This window comes from Prionailurus viverrinus, chromosome A3 (genome assembly GCF_022837055.1).
Source record: "Prionailurus viverrinus isolate Anna chromosome A3, UM_Priviv_1.0, whole genome shotgun sequence".
In the NCBI taxonomy this organism is placed as follows: Eukaryota; Metazoa; Chordata; class Mammalia; order Carnivora; family Felidae; genus Prionailurus; species Prionailurus viverrinus.
Window position 1 is genome coordinate 29,299,289 of NC_062563.1, and position 9,671 is coordinate 29,308,959.

Sequence of the window (9,671 nt, forward strand, 5' to 3'; positions counted from 1 at the left end):
TTGGGTTTCTCCTGGAGTGACACTCCTAAGGTGTGACATTAAAAATCCATCTGGAGGGGCGCCTGGGTGGCTCAGCCGGTTAAGCGCTGACTTCAGCTCAGGTCATGATCTCACGGTTCGTGAGTTCGAGCCCCGAGTCGGGCTCTGTGCTGACAGCTCAGAGCCTGGAGCCTGCTTTGGATTCTGTGTCTCCCTCTCTCTCTGCCCCTCCCTTGCTCATGCTCTGTCTCTCTCTCTGCCAAAAATAAATAAACATTAAAATTTTTTTTTTTTAAAACAGGGAGGGGGACAAAACAGAAGAGACTCATAAATTTGGAGAACAAACTGAGGGTTTCGGGAGGGGTTGTAGGAGGGGGGATGGGCTACATGGGTAAGGGGCACTAAGGCATCTACTCCCGAAATCATTGTTGCACTAGATGCTAATTTGGATGTACATTAAAAAAAATAAAAAATAAAATAAAATAAAAACAAAAAAAAAAAAGAAAAAAAATATAAGTTTCTATTTACCTTCACCTATTCCTTCTCCAGTGCTTTTCGTTTCTTTATGTAGAGCTGAGTGCTTGAACTAGATCATTTTTTCCTCTCTCCAACGAGCTGCTTTTAGCATTTCTTGCAAGGTAACAAATTCCCTCATTTCTGTTTGTCTGAGGAAGTCGCTATTTCTCCTCACTTTTTAAGGATAATTTCACAGTTCTAGGTTGATGGGTTTTTTTTTTCTCTTGACACTTTAAATATTTAGCTCCACTCTCTTCTTGTTTGCACGTTTTCTGAGAAATCAGACGTAATTTTTATGTTTGCTCCTATATAGAGAAGGTGGATTTTTTGTTTTTGTTTTTGTTTTTGTTTTTCTGCCCCACCTCTGGCTTCTTTCAGGATTTTTTTCTCCCTCTTTGATTTTCTTCAGTTTGAGAATGATATATGTAGATATAGGGGGTTTTTTTGGCAGAGGGGGGTTGTTTGTTTTTGTTTTTGTTTTTTGTGGGGGTTTTTTTTTTTTTTTTTTTTTTGCATTTATCCTATCTGGTGTTCTCCGTACTTCCTGGCTCATAGTTTGGGGTCTGACATTAATTTGGGGGAAATTCTCAGTCATTATTGTTTAAAATATCTCTTCTATTCCATTCTCTCTTTCTTTTCCTTCTGGTGTTCCCATTACATGGATGTTACATCATATATAGTTGTCCCCGAGTTCTGGCATATTCTGTTCTTCTTTTTTTCTTTTCCTTTTTTTTTTTTCCGCCCTTCTTTCTCTTTGCTTTTCTCTTTGCTTTTCAGTTTTGGAGGTTTCTATTGAGAGATATCAAGCTCAGAAGTTGTCTCCTCAGCAGTGTCCAGTCTACTAATAAGCCCATCAGAGACATTTTTTTAAAGTTTATTTTAGCTATTTTTTGAGAGAAAAAGAGAGAGAGAGAGGAGGGGGAGCGAGCAGGGGAGGGGCAGAGAGAGAGGGAGACAGAATCCAAAGCAGGCTCCAGGCTCTGAGCTGTCAGCACAGAGCCTGATGTGGGGCTTGAACCCACAAACCGTGAGATAATGATCAAAGCCGAAGTCAGATGCTTAACTGACTGAGCCACCCAGGGGCCCCCCATCAAAGACATTCTTAATTTCTGTTACAGTGTTTCTGATCTCTTGCATTTCTCTTTTTATTTTCCTTAGGATTTCCAGCTCTCTGCTTACATTGTTCGTCCGTTCCTACATGCTGTCTACTTTATCCATTAGTGCTCTGAGCATATTAACAGTTGTCTTAAATTCTTGGTCTGATCATGCCAACATCCCTGCTATATCTAAGTCTGGTTTTGATGCTTGCGCTGTCTCTTTAAACTGTGTTTTTGCCTTTTAGTATGCCTTGTAAATTTGTTTCTTGAGAGCAAGACATGATGCACTGGGTAAGATGAACTACTGTAAATAAGCTTTAGTGATGTGGTCATCAGGTGTGGGAGGAGGGGAAGCATTCTATAGTTCTATGGTCAGGTCTGTTTTGTAGTGTGTCTGTGCCTCTGACCTGTGAAATTTACATAGGCTTCTCAGTCCCTGCCCCTCCTCCATAGGTGGTTGGGACTGAAAGGCGGGGGTGTGTTCGAGTTGTGTATTTCCCTTTTCCCACATGGAAGGCTAGAAGGGGCTGAAATTGGGTATTTCCCTTCCTCGGGGTCAGTTAGGCATTGACATAAGCCCAGCTCTGGTTAGTTTCTCCTGGGGGCCGACCTTGCTAAGAAGAACAGAATGTTCTGGCATATTTCAAAATAGTTTCTTTTCCCTTCCCCCTCCTGAAGCCTGAGGAGATTTTTCTCTGATCTTCACTGTGAAAGTCTGGTAGCTTCCTGGGGGGTAAAGCTCACAGAGGTGTTGAGTGCCCTCTAGGATGGGGCCCCTCGGGGATTTTAACTCTCAGACTTGCCCACACCGAGCCTCTAGCCGTTCATCAATAACCATTCAGGTTTCCCTACCCCGGCACTGGCCTCTACAGAAGATGCTATTCGTGGGTTTCTGCTCCTGTAAATTAGGATTCTCTATTCGCCTGTCAGTGTCTCCAATTTCGGGGAGTGGTTTGCACCGTGAAAAATTGGTTTGTTCAGCTTTTTACTCGTTAGGATGGAGTGGCGACTTTGAAGCTTGGTTTGTGCCGGACCAGAAGCTGGAAGGCGGAAGCCTGTTCTAAGCGTCTCATAGGTATTTGTTGATCTACTCCGTCCAATAATCCTTTGAGGAAAGGGCTAATAATATTGCCGTCACTTTACAGATCTGAGAACCGAGACTTAGCCAGTGAATTGGGTCACGGGAGAGTTAGCAAAGGCAGCGCTAGTACCCAGGCAGGCTGGGTCCAGTGCCTCGCCTCGGTGTTATGCACAAATTCTAAAAAGGTATCCAGTGATGAATTCCATCCCAGGTTTGCAAAGAGACAGGGGCTAAAGGATGCAGAAACTTAAGGACGTGTGTCTGTGCAGTGGCACCCAGCCCCAGAGAGCCACTCTTGGATGCTTCCTCCCAGCCTACTTTCCTGCGACTGCTTGGCTCCTGGCTCTCGCATTCCCAACCTAAGGAGGTGCCATAACCAAGGGACCTCAGAGTCCTTCTTCCCAGAAGCAGCCTCCTCATCTGCCCTGCTTCTGGCTCTCGACCCCTCCTCCTCCCAATCTTGATCATACGTGCCTCAGAAGCCAGCCTCAAACACCTGGATTCAACCAGCATCTCCCGGAGCCTGCCCAGTGGGAGAGGCTCCCTCGTTATGTTGTTTCCCCCCCTGGCAACCTTCAAAAAGGGGACAGTATTTACCCACCATTGTACCAACGGGGAAGCAGAGGCTTAGAGCAAGCGCTCTCCATTCTTCGCTCTCATTCTAGCCTCCACATGCCTTTATGATCACCTACAATATTTTATGGCAACCATTTATCTGCCAATGGTTGCCGATCTGCAGGGTGCAAACATTGGCAAACATGCATAAACACGATTTATTGATATCACATTAGAATATATGATACATTCGGTGACATTGCATGATAAATTCAACGTGTTTGAATTATTGCACGGCATAATTCGTTGTGCTGTGCAAAACTGCGACAAAATTGGAGTGTTAACACAGCGATTCCATTAATCCTGCACGCTGCCTTGGATGATCTATGTCTCTGATTTCCGTCGAGTAAGCCCACACTTTTAGCATGCCTCGGAAAGTGTATGCGAGGGGGTTCAATCTGGAACAAAATAAAATAATATTACTTATGTATTTTGAGTTTATGGCCACTCCATAGTAAATTAGTTTTCTCTCTTGTGAAATAAAAAATTTAAAATATACACACACATTTATTAAAATATTTTTATGCAAATATGTTCGGAATATAAAAATTGCTTAAATACAAAAGCATGCAAGAGTGAAAAGATAGACGGTTCCCTTTCCCCACTTCTCTTCCACTGTTTCCCCCAGAGGACACCCGAGTTTTGAGATTGGAGTGTGTGCCCTTCCCGATTTTTCTGAGTCCTTGAGGGATGAGTGGGGTGCCTCCCACTGGTCCACTATGGGAATTGCAGGCTTTTCTAAAAGCATCTGATGGCCAATGCTTCAGACTGAAGGCCTAGCCTTCTATTTAAACTTGAAATGCCCTTGGGGGCTGGGGGCACCACTCTGCAGAGTGATTTTGGTATTTTTGTGTATGACACCAGCAGTCTGACTCACCTGATCGTGGAAGTTGTGACCTCCCAGGGTCACCAAGCCATTAAAAATTCCATGGCCAAGATCTCACTGAATCACAGATGATTGATTCATGGGCCCCAACCGTGAGCAGGTTCCAGGGATTCAGCACGGATGATCTGTGCTTTCTGGAAGTTTGTCATCGCGGGGAGGCAGAGGTACAGGGGTGGGTGTGGGGAGATAGGTAATAAAAGGAGTAATCAAATAAACACGAACTATAATGGATGAACAAAATCCAGGCTGTGGGTATGTGTTGGGGAAGCCCTCTGACGGGTGGTATCTGGGTAGAAACCCGGTGTGGACTATGAGGGAGAGTGGAGATCTAAAGGAATGGGTTCCAGGAACAGTGGGGACAAAGCCCCGAGGCAGGTAACAGGGGACACAGAGGAAGCACCACTCTTGCTGTAAGCAACGGAGGGCGGGAGGAGCGGTGGGGGAGGGGGAAGGAGCAGAGAATCTGACTCGTGTTTTTTTGTTTTTTTTTTTAATTTTTTTTTAACGTTTATTTATTTTTGAGACAGAGAGAGACAGAGCATGAACAGGGGAGGGTCAGAGAGAGGGAGACACAGAATCCGAAGCAGGCTCCAGGCTCTGAGCTGTCAGCACAGGGCCCGATGCGGGGCTCGAACTCAAGGACCGAGAGATCACGACCTGAGCCGAAGTCGGACGTTTAACTGACTGAGCCACCCAGGCGCCCCTCTGACTCGTGTTTTTAAAGAAACCCTTCGGCTGTTGCCAGGCGTCCAGTGACGAAGCGATCGTAACCAACCGTCCGGGGCAGGGGTGCCGGTGGCTCTGACCAAGGTGGCAGCAATGTGGCGTGAGACGTGGTGGAGAAGGCAGAACCCACCAGCTGTCCCAAGGGATTGGATGTGGGGCGTGAAGAAAGGAGGCCGGAACGACATCGTCTGATAGTCCGAGCCGTTCGATGATTCCAGACAGACCTCAAGCAGCGCGGCTGCTTTGCTCTTCCTTCACCAATGTGAGCCGTGGGAAACGGTAAAGTGGGAGGCTCTTTACCTGCCCCTCCAGGGTCCCTCCTGCGCCCCCATCGGCCGCCTTTCTGCGTCCAGCCCCCTTGGCCACTGTGCCGGGACCCTGGCCTAAGCTCACAAAGCATCTTCTTCAGCCAAGTTCCCAGGTGCTGAGAGCTCAACGCTAGTCCTGGAAGGAGGAGCAGGGTCCAGCGGGGAAGAAAGCTTGAGGTCCAGCTGGGAGGCTGGGGCAATCAGGGCGGACTTCTCAGAGGAGCCGGCCTGCAAAGGATGTTAGGGCTCCCTCACCCTGGCAGGGGGAGACAAGAGAAGGAAGCCGTGTTGGCTCAGTGTCAGAATGTGAGGCTGGAGAGGCGGGTGCCCAAGGACCAGAGGAAGCCTGACCCTGACTGGCCAGAGTCCACTACAGTTTGGCGGGGCGGAGCAGGGGGAGGAGCCGTGCAGCGGATGATGTTTTCCATTTTTCCGGAAAGGGCCACAGCGCTCGTGAGAATTCCATCCATGCTCTTCCAGACTCCATCAGAAGGTGGAGTCTAACTTCCTCCCTTTCTAAGAGTTGCCATTTGAGACGGCCTTCACAAACGGGGCACAGTAGAACATAAGAACTATTAATGGATGTTTTATACCGCTAAGCCTGGGGGTAGTTTGTTATGCATCGATAGCAACTGGAACCATCCCAACACACGTCAGCGTGGTGGATGATTTCCTAGTGCCATTTATGTCTCCATATTATTTCCAGGGTTATCAATGTCTGAGTAGGCGTTATGCACAGGCGTTAAGGCTAATTATGGCCTTTTATCTAAATGTTATTTTACTTTTGTTCCCCATCGTGCTGGGCTGGTGCCTGTGCGTTGGGGAGGCAGGCACCCTCCCCACCCAAGGCAGGGACAACCCTTGTGATCCTGTTTAAGAGCAGGGTTTTCTCTTCATAATGCTTTCTCATAATATGACCTGCCCGCTCTTCGTGAAGGAGGAGACTGGGGGGAGGGGGGGGGAGTGGAGAGATGAGACCGGAGATCAGGGGCTTATCTGCCCATCGGGTGCCTCCCACGTCAGCCCCGTCCCAAACACGCCATCCACCAGTCATGTCTGTATCGCAACCACCTGGAGCACCTGCTGTGTGTCCAGAACTGCACCCCACACACGAGAACACGATGGTCTGTGGCCTCCTGGAGCCTATACCGTAATGCGGAGCCAGACGGAACAAGCGAACAAATAAAATACAAACCGTTTGCGATCAGCGCGGTGAAGGAAAGCCAGGGGGGTTGTCCTGGGGAATAACAAGCCACCTTCCCTCCGTGGCCAGCGAATGTCTCTCTGAGGAGTCGTCTTTCAGCTCAGACCTGAAGGGGCCACACTTGGTAGGCCTGTCCACAATCCACGGAAGCCGACTCTGGCTGGACCCAGGAGAGGAGGAAATCTCAAAGGGACCTCAGGAAACTCCCAGACCGGGTGGGGAAGACAGAGGACAAGGCTTAGAAAGCGGCAGGAGCAAAGGGTGACCACACAGGCAGCATCGCAGCGAGAATTGCATCACAAAACCCACGGAGTGAGCACATGATCGCCGACCTAAGAATAAGATATAGAAGAACCCATCTGGGCCCCCAGAGCCATCACCATCGTCCCCCAGAATGGAGTCCTCACTGTCCCCAGTCTTGCCACCACCTCCCAATTAACAATTCCAGGTGAGGGGCGCCTGGGTGGCTCAGTCGGTTGAGCGTCTGACTTCGGCTCAGGTCATAATCTCAAGGTCCGTGAGTTCGAGCCCCGCGTCGGGCTCTGTGCTGACAGCTCGGAGCCTGGAGCCTGCTTTGGATTCTGTGTCTCCCTCTCACTCTGCCCCTTCCCTGCTCATGCTCTGTCTCAAAAATAAATAAAAACATTAAAAAATTTTAAAAAAAATTCCAAGTGAGCACATGTGCTTGGTTGAGCCTAAGTCACATGATGATGCTCTTGCTGCATCCAAGTCTGGGGACTTTGGACAAGATATCTGGATCTGCGGCAGCCACCTACGAAACAAGTGTGGGGGGCACCTGGGGGGCACTGCCGGTTAAGCATCCGATTTCGGTTCAGATCATGATCTCACGCTTCGTGAGTTTGAGCCCCGCGTCGGGCTCTGTGCTGACAGCCCAGAGCCTGGAGCCCGCTTCGGATTCTGTCTCCCTCTCTCTCCGCCCCTCCCCCACTCACGCTCTGTCTCTCTCTCTCTCTCTCTCTCTCTCAAGACTAAATAAAACATTTGAAAAAAAGAAACCACAAGCGTGAAGAAGAAAAGCCAACAGCCAAGGAGAGCGTGACGGAAAGCCGAAAAGAACGAGGCCCTTGATGACACTGCCGAACTGCTACACCCGCCTTGAGACTGTCTCATTCTGGCCATTTTATTAAGCCGACAATAAAGCCCTTCAGAACTTAAGCCACTGTTGTCAGAGGTCCTATTACTGGCAGCAAAAGCACTTTTTTTTTTTTTTAATTTTTTTTTCAACGTTTATTTATTTTTGGGACAGAGAGAGACAGAGCATGAACGGGGGAGGGGCAGAGAGAGAGAGGGAGACACAGAATCGGAAGCAGGCTCCAGGCTCCGAGCCGTCAGCCCAGAGCCCGACGCAGGGCTCGAACTCACGGACCGTGAGATCGTGACCTGGCTGAAGTCGGACGCTTAACCGACTGCGCCACCCAGGCGCCCCAAAAGCACTTTTTTTAACTGTGATCGAGGGAAAGCGACACGTGCTCAGGTAACTCACGTCTAAGATGACTGATAAGATGTGCTCTGATGGGTGGAGGAAGCAGGGCAGTAAGGTTGCTCGCTTTTTTCTTTTCTTTTTCTTTTTCTTTTTTTTAAATAAATCGGGATCAACAGGGAGTTCTTGTTAAATGCACATTCTCACAGCCCATCATCCAAACTCACTGGCTCAGAATCGTGAGGCATATGCATTTTATGGCATCCAGATGTATCTGATGTAGGCGCTCGATGAGCATCGCCGATGAATTCTGCCAACACAGGCGCCCTGGCTCAGAGGAGCTTCGGGACAGGCGAACCCGAGTCTACGCCATTTTCTGAGTCCTCCTCTCTGAATGCCGACTTCCCATCTGCAAAACTACATGCGGTCGTGACGATCAAGCACTCAGTGGTGCTTGGACACAGAAACGGTATGGTTAAAAAATTAATAGTAAATTAATCATCAAACCAAGTATTTAAGTTATTAAATTACATTATTAAATGAATAATGGTTAAATGAATTAAATTATTAAAATTATTTAGAATAATAAATGATATTATTTCTCGTACCAGACTGCCTGGGGGACCCCAGCTCTGCCTCTCAACTGGCCGTAGGACTTTGGCAAATTACTTAAACTCTCTGTGCCTCCGTTTCTTCATTTGTACGATGCAGATTAATACCTGTGCCTGCCTCACAGAGCCGAGTTAATCATGTTGAGCTCTTAGAACAGTGCCTGACAGAGTAAGTGTTTGGTAAAGGGCAGCTTTATTATTGCCAGGCCCAAGCACTGGTCCAAGCATCGCCCTGGCCAGAGGCTCCCCACCCCTATCTAAGGGCTAGGTTTCGAGGGTATTAGGGAGGAGGGAGGACTCGATCATTCTGCCTGGAGGTAACTGGGAGGGGAGATTTGATCTCCCCTTTGGTCAGGGTGGTCTAATCAGGGCTGAACTGGCAGCACTGGGGAAAGACCCAGGCTGAGGCTCAGCTCACAGCTCTGAGGGTTTGCCTGGAGTAGAGAAGAGGTCCTCTCCTCCGGAGAATCACAGATGTAGACGCTGAGAGATGTGGCCTGGATATTAAGGAAAGACCCCAGGGTGACAAAGGCTGGGGATGGCCTGCTGCAATCTTAAGGACAACCAACAGAGGGAGACCTAGCCTGCAACCAGCCTCCCTAAAATTCAGCAACAAGCAAAACACTGACCCAGGAAACCGGGTGATTTCGATGGGCACAAGACAGAATCAGCACCATAGAAAGTGCATTCACAGCACTGGGAGCTTGTTAGAGCTGCATGTGTTAATCTAGTATGGATTTTTAAAAAAGAAAACAGCATAAAACAATACCAGATAGCCTTGCATAAAGGAATAAGGGGGAAAAAATAGAATAAAGGACATAAGAGAAAGGGCAAAACAAAAACAAAAACAAAAAAATGAAGCAGAAAACATTCAGTAGAAATGCTCAACAAAGCAAAACATTGGTTTATTGAAAAAAATTAATAAAACCGACAAATGTATAAAAATGTCATTTGTATAACAATAATTACACAATGGATTGGGGAGGAGAGGGAGGTATCCTAAAGTTTCTTTTTTCTTATTTAAAAAAAATTTTTTTAATGTTCATTTATTTTTGAGACAGAGACAGAGCATGAGTGGGGGAGGGGGAGAAAGAGAGAGACACAGAATCCGAAGCAGGCTCCAGGCTCCAAGCTGTCAGCACAGAGCCTGACGCGGGGCTCCAACCTATGAACCATGAGATCATGACCTGAGCCGAAGTCAGACGCT